The 12,233-nt window shown below is 42.3% G+C and overlaps 1 protein-coding gene across 1 annotated transcript in view; it reads right to left on the reverse strand.

Moving 5' to 3' along the window:
• The window catches only part of LOC124556380 (gamma-aminobutyric acid type B receptor subunit 2), a 328,860-nt gene that overhangs the window by 46,818 nt on the left and 269,809 nt on the right, over nt 1-12,233 (reverse strand). The window lies entirely within an intron of this gene.

Here is a 12,233-nt window from a genome sequence, read left to right on the forward strand (position 1 = left end):
GAGAGGGTAGTCGATTTCCGGGCATTGCACGGAACATGAAGTTCGCTCTGCCTGACCTGCTGGTGACTAGCGCTAAGGTTGTTGTGCCTCGCAATATGAGCAGAGTGGTCTGTGGCGGAGGCGACTCGCCGCTGTGCTGGCCATGCGATGGTGATTAATTGGAGTCGGCGTACTTGTTCTGCCTGCCTGTCTGATGTGGAGGTTCGGTGGGGTCCTGTGATACTCTGGCCCGGAGACAACTAGTTGCTGAATTTTGGAGTCGTCTGCCAGGTTAGGGGGTGGGCTCGGTTGGCCCGTTAGATTTTCCGCTGGAAGCTCTAGCAGCGGTTTCTGAACTTCGTTCTGATGTGGGACGGCGTTGTTGGAAGTTTTTGCTGTGTGTGTGTGGAACGTTACAATATTTGTTGGTACTAATTTATTTGATCAACTGGAGTATCTTTTGGTTATCCCGCTGAGTGGGTCTTTGCTCACCCGGTCTGCTCAGCGTTACCTTTGGTGGTGCCTGTTTGTTCCTTTTTGAAGGAATTCACGTAGGTGGTTCCGATTACCTGCCCGGAGTTGCTTTCATGTATGGCATATTTGGCATTTGATGTGTTAGGTAAAGTCTGCCTAAGAAAGGCGGTTTTGGACAGTATATGCATAGTGAATTACTGCTGCTTGGTATATGTGGTCTTCTGGGACCTCAACATCACGATCTCGTCAATTTGCTTTGTGTAAAAGCATTTAGTGGTATGTTCTGTATTTTTATCTCACTGTGTTATTACTAACTTGGAGGAGTAGTCGCGTTTGGTGTCGTTAAGGCACTTCGAAGACTGTGGTTTGACTGTTCATGTGCGCTTGGCTTTTATTGTTTTGTTTTAAGAAGCGAGAATTGTTTATTGAGATTTGTGTGTGTTGGCTTCCGGCACTTGTTAAGAGCGCCCGAGTTAACGGCGCCGTGGTAAACATGGGTAATCATGTGCTGCCGGGATGTTATATTGTTATTTGATTTTTGAATTTTATCTTGTGTTGATATTATCTGTCGTGTGTTACAGAACATAACCAAGGTGCGTAAGTGATGGGCAGTTGTGGGAGGCATGCCGGGGAGCTCTCAGCGGTTTATTTCGGGGACCGTTTCTAGTGGGAAGGCTCCGAAGTGTTGAGAGCTCGCCCGTCTGTGATTGCGTTGGGAGTTGCCCCTGCCCTTTGGTTGTATCAAATTATTATTTTGTTATTATATTTATTGGTTGTGTGTTGCGCTTCTTTGATTTTATGGTGCCAAGTGCCATTACCTTTCTCAAAGTTTTTTTATATAAATGATTTTAAATTGTAATACCAAGTTAACTTATTATTGGACTTTGGTCTGTGGAGTAAAAGTTGTATTGCCAAGTTAACTTATTATTGGATTTTGTCTCTTGCGTTCAAATGGCTCTGAGCACTATGGGACTTAATTTCTGAGGTCATCAGTCCCCTAGAACTTAGAACTACTTAAACCTAACTAACCTAAGGACATCACACACATCCATGCCCGAGGCAGGATTCGAACCTGCGACCGTAGCGGTCGCGCGGTTCCAGACTGTAGCGCCTAGAAGCGCTCGGCCACCCCGGCCGGCTGTCTCTTGGGTAAACTCTAAACGAGCTATTGTAAAAGGTTCTTTGATTTTATGGAGGCAAGCCGCTGTTATTGTTTTTAAAGCTCATCCTTTTAACCATTTGTTAAGTTCTGTAAGTTATATGAATTTGTTGTTACTTAAAAGAGTTTAGTATTGGCAATTTAATAAATTGTGTACAGAGTCTGCTGTTTGGATATTTTTGGGTGGAAATCCTTGGATAGGTGTCCTATAAGAACACACATTCCATAGTGTATGTAAACAACCATAAGAGAATGTTTATACAATTGAGTTCTCTAGAGTAATTCGATCCTTGTCCGCACGAGGTACAGCTTAACAGTTTTCTGTCAATACTGAGAGAATTAATCACTGCTAGACCTTCAAGATCTGCAACTTATGAGCGGTTAGTAGAGGACGTAGTCGTGAAAATAATGTTTTAGCTCTCCAGATGATAAACAGAACTGAACTTTCCTCTTTAGTTAATCCAGATGAATGATAAAACTGTTCCAACATTTACAACATCAGTGACTTGCAGTGGTAAGTGGAATGCTGAGAAGGATAGAAAAATATTTCTGCTTAGCAAGTACGATAAGAATTAGATTGCAGATTACCTGAGCAGTTGACATTAAGAATTAATCTCTGGGATCTAGAACGCGGAGACCAATGGCTAAAAGTCAAGAGTGTTGAACAACACGTTTAGTAATATACACTATCTGATCAAAAGTATCTGGACACTTATTAGTGGACATTAAAACTGGTAGAGTCCACGCTTCGCCTTTATGACGGCCTTACCTCTGCTGGTGACACCTTCTATGAGGCGTCTGAATGTTGTGGGGGAATCGCAGCCCATTCTGCCTCAAGTGCCGGAACTAGAGAAGGTAGTGCTGGGTTCTGGAGAGAAGTCGACGTTCTAACTCATACAAGAGGTGTCTCATTGAGTTCATGTTGGGACTCTGGGCAGGCCAATCCATTCAGGAATATTATTGTCCCCAAACCACTGCCTCACAGATGCTGCTTTATGACAGGGTGCATTTTCATACTGATATAAACAAACATCGCCTCCGAACTGTTCCTCTGCTTTATGCAGAACATAATGCTGTAAAATGTGTTCATGTTTTCTTAAGCCGAATAAGGGAACCACAACCTAAGGAAGAACAACACCCCTATACCGTAACACCACCTCCTCTGTACTTCTCTGCTGAAACTGCACATGATGACAGGTAATGTTCTCCCGACATTCGCCAAAACCAAAACCCTTCCACTTGATTGCTACTGAACATAGTGTGATTCATCACTCTAAAGCACCCATTTCTAGTCATCCACTGGCCAGCGGCGTCGCTCTTTACACCATCGCAAACGTCGCTCAGCAATGATTACAGCATTGATTACGAGGAGCTCGAATGGTTCAAATGGCTCTGAGCACTATGGGACTTAACATCTGAGGTCATCAGTCCCCTAGACTTATAATTACTTAAACCTAACTAACCTAAGGACATCACACACATCCATGCCCGAGGCAGGATTCGAACCTGCGACCGTAGCAGCAGCGCGGTTCCGGACTGAAGCGCCTAGAACCGCTCGGCCACAGAGGCTGGCTTACGAGGAGCTGCTCGGCCATTATACCACATTATTTTTAACTCCCTACGCACACTCATTGTTGTAACTGGACTGCTGGTAGCCCTTTGAAACTCACGAGTGGTTCCTTCTGTTGATTTCGTGCGATTTTTACAACAACCTGCCGCAGTAGTCGACGGCCCCTGTCTGTCAGTACGTACATGAGGTCTTCCTATTCTTGGTGTAGCAGTGGTTATCCCTTCACGTTTCCATTTGACAGTCACAACACACAGTCGACTTAGACACCTTTAGAAAGGTTGGAAGTCCCTGGTGGATCTCTTACTCCCGTGACATCCAGTGACTAGCTTACTTTTGAAGTGACTGAGTTCTCCTAACCGATCCATTCCGCTGCAACTGCTACTCTACTGACAACACAATACTCGCCACCTTCTTTTATATCAACCGGTCAGCCTCTGTTGGCATGTAGTGGTCAATTCCGCATTACGTTGGTGTGATCAGAGAGTGTATATAGGGAAATCGTAAAACCAAAAAATTTAGCGGAATTCATAAAATATAGAGTATCGATGCTTGAAGAAAACTTCAATTGATCCATAAAGTAGGCATGTTAATGAGCTTAAATAAACAGAATAATTCATTATTGGTTGATTACACACTGGGGATCAATCACTGGAAGCAATCACTACTATTAAACACCTAGGAATATGTCTTGGGTGGACGAACATATAGAAGAATTTGTAGGGAAGGCAGATCCGAGATAGAGATTCTACGTCTGCGTATAAACTCCACAGGCTACTACAAGGGCATGGTAGTGGGTACTTCGTACCAATATTAGAATTTTTGTGTCCTGTTCCATTCACGTATTGGGTCTCTGTACGTGCCCTAACCTCTGTTGCATTATTCCAGAGATCCCTACACGAGATATACGATAGTGGCAGCAGAATGGTCGCACAATTTCTTTAAATACCAGTTCTCTAAATTTACTCAATAAATGTTAGCGACAACTGCGTAGTATCTATTCCAACGATTTTGTCCGCAGCTGGTGGTCTAGGGGCCAGCATTGCTGCCCTTGGACCACGGGATCCCAGGTTCGATTCCCAGCCGGTTTGGGGACTTTCTCTGCCCGAGGACTGGGTGTTTGTGTTGTCCTCATCATTTCATCATCATCATCATCATCATCATTTGTGAGAGTGGCTAGATTGGTTTGTGAAAAGAAAATGGACTGTGTAAAAATTGGGACTTTGTACGGGCACTGATGATCGTTCGGTTGAGCGCCCCACAAACCAATCATCACCACCATCATCACAATCCAATGATTTCCATCTAAGTTCCTCAAGAATCCCTATTACAACTCCATAGTGGCTACAATCATCTGTAACGATCCTTGCAGAGCGTCTCTGAATTTGTTCGATATGTCTCCGTATGTCTCTTTGACAAGTCTGTAGCTGGAAAAGTACTCTAGCAATGGTCATACATCTTGTATGCTGTTTCCTCTACGGATGCACTGCCATTCATTACCAAAGAGGAAATTTTATCCAAGACTTACTGCACTTCCTTTCGAGCCCCCAACGGCGATACATTACCGTAGATAATAGCATCATCAGCCAACAATATTCATTGGAAAATTACTAAAGAAATTTAATTCAATCCCGAAGAATTTATCGTCTAAAACCCTCGTTTGCACGGTTCTTAAATGTATTTCGACAGTCGAGACCATACCTGGTAAAAACGAATTAGAAGTATAGGGCAGATTCAAAGATGAGCATTGTGATCGTCACATTTCTGCCTAGCAAGTGCGTTAGTGTCACGGATGTACTCATCCAACACCAGTAGTGACGCTACAAACGTACCCGAGTACCAAATTATATTCTCCCACATATATAAGGGACTGTCAAATGAAAATTAGACAGATAGAAGAAACAGTAAGTAAACTGCTTGTTATTTCAAAAGTGATCTATAACTGTTAATGTATTTATCCCACTGTGAGCAAGACGGTTGATGGCTTCCTGGAAAAATGTTTATGGTTGCCTACTAAACCATCGTTGTACCTATGCGTGCGCCTCTTCGTCCGAAGCAAATCGACTGCCACGAATATCTCTCTTCAGGGTTCCAAAAATGTAGAAATGGAATGGGATTGGACTGGATTGGATTGTTTGGGTTGGTTGGTTGGTTGGTTGGTTGGTTTTGGGGAAGGAGACCAGACAGCGTGGTCATCGGTCTCATCGGATTAGGGAAGGACGGGGAAGGAAGTCGGCCGTGCCCTTTCAAATGAACCATCCCGGCATTTGCCTGGAGTGATTTAGGGAAATCACGGAAAACCTAAATCAGGATGGCCGGACACGGGACTGAACTGGCGTCTTCCTAAATGCGAGTGCAATGGAAATGGAATGGGAGCAGATCGGAACTGCATGGAGGATTTGTAAGCGCTTCCCAGCGAAACTTCTGCAGTGTAGTCGAAAGAACATTGGCAACAAGCGGGCGGGAATTATCCTGCAACAGAATGATACCGTCCGTCAACATTCCTGGGAGTTTTCTCTTGATGGCGCTCATCAATCTTTGCAGAGTTTCCACTTACCGCTGTGTGTTAATTGTGGCGTCGTGTTCCAGAAAGTAAACGAACAGCGGGCCCTTGCAGTCAAAAGGAAAGGTTATCATTAGTTTCCCGGAGCTGGCGTGTTTGTTGTTTCGACTACGCTGCATAAGTTTGGCTGGGAACCCTTACACATCCTCCATACAGTCCCGACCTCTCCCCATGCGATTTACATGTTTTTGGAACACTGGAGAAAGAATTTTGAGGCCGTCGATTTGCTTCGCACGAAGACATAAACGCCTGGGTACAATCATGGTTCCGTGGGCTACCGCAAACATTTTTCAGTGAAGGCACTGACCGTCTTATCTCACAGTGGGGTAAATTTATTCATAATTATGGCGATTACTTTTGAAATGATAAATCGTTTACTTACTTTTTTTCCATCTGTGTAGTTTTCATTTTCCTGTCCCTTACGCCTCGCGAAACGAGGCTTTCCGACAGATATTGTTCCTATGCACCTTTGGAAATGGGACGGGAAAGCAAGAAATGCTACCCGTGCAAGAAGTACTCTGTACCACATACAGATAGGTAGCTTGCGGAGTATACAGGGTGCTCCATTGATAGTGACCGGGCCAAATATCTCACGAAATATGCATCAAACAAAAAAACTACAAAGAACGAAACTCGTCTAGCTTGAAGGGGGAAACCAGATGGCGCTATGATTGGCCCACTAGATAGCGCTGCCATAGGTCAAACTGATATCAACTGCGTGTTTTTAAATAGGAACCCCCATTTTTTGTTACATATTCGTGTAATACGTAAACAAATATGAATGTTTTAGTTGGACCACTTTTTTCGCTTTGTGATACATGGCACTGTAATAGTCACAAACGTATAAGCAAGTGGTATCACGTAGCATTCCGCCAGTGCGACGGTATTTGATTCGTGATACATTAACCGTGTTAAAATGGACCGTTCATCAATTGCGGAAAAGGTCAATATTGTGTTGATGTATGGCTATTGTGATCAAAATACCCAACGGGCGTGTTCTATGTATGCTGCTCGGTATCTTGGACGACATCATCCAAGTGTCCGGACCATTCGCCGGATAGTTACATTATTTAAGGAAACAGGAAGTGTTCAGACACATGTGAAACGTCAACCACGACCTGCAACAAATGATGATACCCAAGTAGGTGTTTTAGCTGCTGTCGTGGCTAATCCGCACATCAGTAGAAGACAAATTGCGCGAGAATCGGGAATCTCAGAAACGTCGGTGTTGAGAATGCTACATCAACATCGCTTGCACGAGTACCATATTTATATGCACCAGGAATTGCATGGCGACGACTTTCAACGTCGTGTACAGTTCTGCCACTGGGCACAAGAGAAATTACGGGACGATGACAGATTTTTTGCACGCGTTCTATTTAGCGACGAAGCGTCATTCACCAACAGCGGTAACGTAGACCGGCATAATATGCACTATTGGGCAACTGAAAATCCACGATGACTGCGACAAGTGGAACATCAGCGACCTTGGCGGGTTAATGTATGGTGCGGCATCATGGAAGGATAATTGGCCCCCATTTTATTGATGACAATCTAAATGGTGCAATGTATGCTGATTTCCTACGTAATGTTCTACCGATGGTAATACAAGATGTTTCACTGCATGACAGAATGGCGATGTACTCCCAACATGATGGATGTCCGGCACATAGCTCGCGTGCGGTTGAAGCGGTATTGAATAGCATATTTCATGACAGGTGGATTGGTCGTCGAAGCACCATACCATGGCCCGCACGTTCACCGGATCTGACGTCCCCGGATTTCTTTCTGTGGGGAAAGTTGAAGGATATTTCCTATCGTGATCCACCGACGACGCCTGACAACATGCGTCGGCGCATTGTCAATGCTTGTGCGTACATTACGGAAGGCGAACTACTCGCTGTTGAGAGGAATGTCGTTACACGTACTGCCAAATGCATTGAGGTTGACGGACTTCATTTTGAGCGTTTATTGCATTAATGTGGTATTTACAGGTAATCACGCTGTAACAGCATGCATTCTCAGAAATGATAAGTTCACAAAGGTACAGGTATCACATTGGAACAACCGAAATAAAATGTTCAAACGTACCTACGTTCTGTATTTTAATTTAAAAAACCTACCTGCTAGCAACTGTTCGTCTAAAATTGTGAGCCGTATGTTTGTGACTATTACAGCGCCATGTATCACAAAGCGAAAAAAGTGGTCCAACTAAAACATTCATATTTCTTTACGTACTACACGAATATGTAATAAAAAATGAGGGTTCCTATTTTAAGAAACGCAGTTGATATCCGTTTGACCTATGGCAGCGCCATCTAGCGGGCCAACCATAGCGCCATCTAGTTTCCCCCTTAAAGCTAGACAAATTTCGTTCTTTGTAGTTTTTTCGTTTGACTCTTATTTCGTGAGATATTTGGCCCGGTCACGATCAATGGACCACCCTGTAGATGCAGATGAAGATGAAAGGTCTCAGTTAGGTGCAAGTGAGTTTTCTTCGTTTGCAATGACTTCGTCTTTGACGAGCAGATAAGTCGAAAAATAGAATAAGACCAGGGGACTTTTCCGAGTGTTTTAGTGTATGGACTAAATTTACAGAACGTTAATTGCCTCTTAGTGAAGCAGTACAGTAATTCAGATTGCGATTAAAATTTCTAGATGTTCACAGCACTATGTAGTTTGCTGTAGTGATAACCATCTGTCAGCGCTAATGAGTGAGATTAGTGTCGGTTATAAACCATGCATGTAATCCCATAAAAGAAATATCCGTGAGTAGTAAAAGATGAATTTTCCGTCTGAGTATCTCAACCGAGATTGCAAGCTACAGCGGGGTAAGGTGGCGGACGCCCTTCTATAAGGTTGTTTTACGACCACAGGCGGAGCAGCTGGAGGAAGCATGTGTCTCAGAAGGGAGGAACTGGGAGGGAGATTTGTGACTGCAGGTAAAATCTGTTCTTTGCATCGCGCTCCACGTAGACTACCACTTGTGAAAATTTCAGCACCTGAAAGTAGCATCGCTATGAATATCAAATTTACTGCGTATATAAAGAACTAAATCTGTTCCAGTCCAAGTGTGTTTGAGCAGCTCCGTATTTTTGCTGGTAGTAGGTTGCGGAAGATGTGTACTTACACGGATCAGAAAAAAATCGTAAGAGTCATCGGTATTAGAACCGTGATAGCTTCCAACTACACTTGCAACTCAGACAATTTAGTTCAGTGTATGAGACATAAATTCGCACACGAGACCTGTTGCCATTATGTCAATAACTATGAACGTTCTATCACCATTTTATATCGCTGATAACAAAAGCCTACTTGTTGTTAAAAGTTAGCAAAATTGTAACAACAAAAGTATTTGATTTACTAACGACCTAAAGCGGTGATTAGACCTTGCTCAGTAACTCAGTTCACTTTCGGCTCTGCTAATGCGTTGGAGTGAAATTCTCGTCTACTTACGACGAAAGCTTATTTTTTCCTCGGCTGTAGTCTTGGGACAAGAATCGAAACATCTAAGAAGAGCTACATATACTGGCTAGGTGCTATGTATGTCACTCAGCGCGGCCGCAGTACGTTGCATTAGAGTTTAAGTACCTGTCATATCATGATAATCGCAACACGAGGTCCCACTTATCTCTTATCCTTGTCGCGCTTGCCCATAAAAAGATTTAAAATTCCTTCTCTGTTGCTACTGTTCGCTTCTGGAACAAGCTGTCCGGCAATCTGTGCACAATTAAACGCCTTGTTGCGTTATGAGATAGTGTAACACCTATTTTTCACCTATTTCATATCTGTATCGATATTTCTATGTCAGTTTGAAGTATTGCTTACGTATAAAGTTGTATCTGCCATGGAAATTCTTTGACTAAGTATACATGTTTCAGTTATGTGAAGTTTTGAACGATGTTGTTTAAAGTATGCTTTCGAATTTAAATAACTACTGAAATGATTGTTATGTAATGTACTGTAAATGATATGCTCCATAGTTAGGGAATATAGGGTTCAATGTAAAAGATGTGGGGAAGCCCCACAGCTACGGAAGTAGCCCGGCGGAGTGGAGAGGGTGTGGTTGGCGCGCAAGAGGCAACTCGTCCTTTGTGACGGGTAAGGGGTCTGGGCTGAGCAGTGGTGCTGTGGTTAACAGCTCGCTATCAGTAACGGATCATTGTGGCTCATATTCCTGGAGTTTTGTGGCCAGAAGAGCTTAAGGGCAGTATTTATGTGCCTCGGATGCTGCATTTGGTGATAACATTATCATGGCATGGTTTTTGGCCATATAAAAATAATTCCGACTTCAAGAAGATACGTATAAGGGCGAGGCCAACAGTACTGCTATGACTGCATCGCCGTCAGGTTAATAGCCACTACAAATTACGCCATCAGTACCACCAGCCTTCAACTAACGTAAGTTGTTTTTATTTGGCGCTCTGTAAATGAACCAGGTATTTGGAAATTTGGTTGATTTTATAATAATAATCGTGGTGTTGCTAAAAACTCTATCTTACACTCGTGATTATGCCAAATCACAAACCTGGACAGGAATCCTATCCTAGTGAATTTAATTCCGAGTGTTGTAATTTATTATGAGAAAGTGGTTTAACTTAAATTTAACGTTGTGTTGTCATTTGCACAGCCAATTATACATCTGAGGACGTCAAAAGACTGCTTATCAAAGCAAATTTGTTATTTAAAGAGTTATAGCTGGTGTTGCTTTACTTAATTAATAATTAATGATAAGAATACTTACATTTCTCGTACATACCGGTGTAGTTTTAATAATGAGCATGTCTCTTCAAACCATGTAAGTTTAAGGGTCTTCATGTACTAGTTAGTTAATGAAGCAGTGCAGAGGCTCCTTCTGAGCCAGTGTAGTTAGATTTGCATTCTGTTTAGTCGCTTCAAACCGAGTTTAAGAAAGAAGAATTTACTGTGTTATCTACTCTAATGCACGTTGGTTAATGCACAGGCACAGAGACCCTGTACTAAGCAATGAAATTACAGATTATGATCATTAGCTACTGATTTAAATCCAGGATCACTTCAAGCTTTTCCCTGTTCGGTATTGCTACTTGTTTCATGTGTGTCGGTAATTGGTCTTATAAACTGTTACACATAGTTCATTTAAGGTACGTGTTGTTGAGAGGCATATGTTACTGTTTACTCTCTCTTTGGCCATTTGTTTATTGGTAGCACATTTACCTGCAAGATTAGGTTACTGTGTTGTAATATAAACAGTTATAAGGAAAGAATTTAGTGTGTGTGTGTGTGTGTGTGTGTGTGTGTGTGTGTCAAGGAAAGTTAGGTAAAGTTAGGTTAGCCTTAGCAATGCCTTCTGCTTTATCATTTTTCTTGACACAAGAATGCCTAATTAGGCTGGCGACCGGTTGTAACATGTAACATTACAACTTGCTTTTGTGCTGGAAGAACGTCTGTTCCAGACCCACCGTTTACTATTGTTTATACTCTGTTGGAGTGTTTCGGAAACGAATACCAGTTTGATTGTTCTGTTTCTATTTGGTTATCTCACGGTCACAATTTTAGCATCGACGGTCGGTGGTACCGTTACGAGAGGTGATGCACTTCCTTATGTCAACCTCATAACTTTTCTCCAAAAATTATTTTGTGTGGCCAGTTTCCCAATCAGTAAAGCACATACTCCTGTTTTCTCCCAATTACTCTTTTTTCGCTTTTCTTTTCCCAGTCAATCGTGCCATTTTCTTTATTCCTATCTTCATTACTTTGTGTTTTATCACGTCCGTTCTTCCCTCTCTCGTACATCCCTTCGCTTATCTCCACTGCTCTTTGCGCTCATAGTTTAAATCTACCTTCCTGTAATTCGTCTTTATTTTTGTACTTGTCATGAACGAATACAAAGTAGTGTTTTCCGCGTTATTTGTGTAATGGTAATTTCTAAATGCTGAATTATACTGGATGTTTAAAAAATGTTATATTCCGGTAGGAGGTAGTATTGCTTAAAACTAGAAGAAAATTTCGTTTAATTATATGTCAGCAAACCAGTACCTGTTAAGATATGGGCAGCCTTAGTTGTGACGAGTAACGTGTAGTATACAGTGATGTAGGCTATCTTACTGTTGCACTCATGGCATACTACATTACCACAATATGCACATGTGAGCAGATGATACTCGAGCAATCATGGAGGTGAGTCATTAGGGTCGCTTCAGTATTACTGTATGGGCAGTATTGGATCTTAAAAGACTCATATAAGATACCATTGAAAGTCATGCAGTACCTACATATATTGATCCATTCCGAGATGACTGGAAACTGTTTCGAATGCCAACGGCTTTCTTTTTATTTTCTCTTGGGCCCGCAGCATGTCTTGTAATGACATAATAAAATAAAAGACGGTAAATAAAATAAAAAACGGTAATGTACCAGAATGCTACTATAATTGCTAATTGCCAGACAGTTTCTATTGGTGATATAAAGGTAGGGCCAATTATTTCGGATAACCCTTGGGCTAGACGGCT

The sequence above is a fragment of the Schistocerca americana genome, chromosome X, assembly GCF_021461395.2.
Source record: "Schistocerca americana isolate TAMUIC-IGC-003095 chromosome X, iqSchAmer2.1, whole genome shotgun sequence".
Taxonomy (NCBI): Eukaryota; Metazoa; Arthropoda; class Insecta; order Orthoptera; family Acrididae; genus Schistocerca; species Schistocerca americana.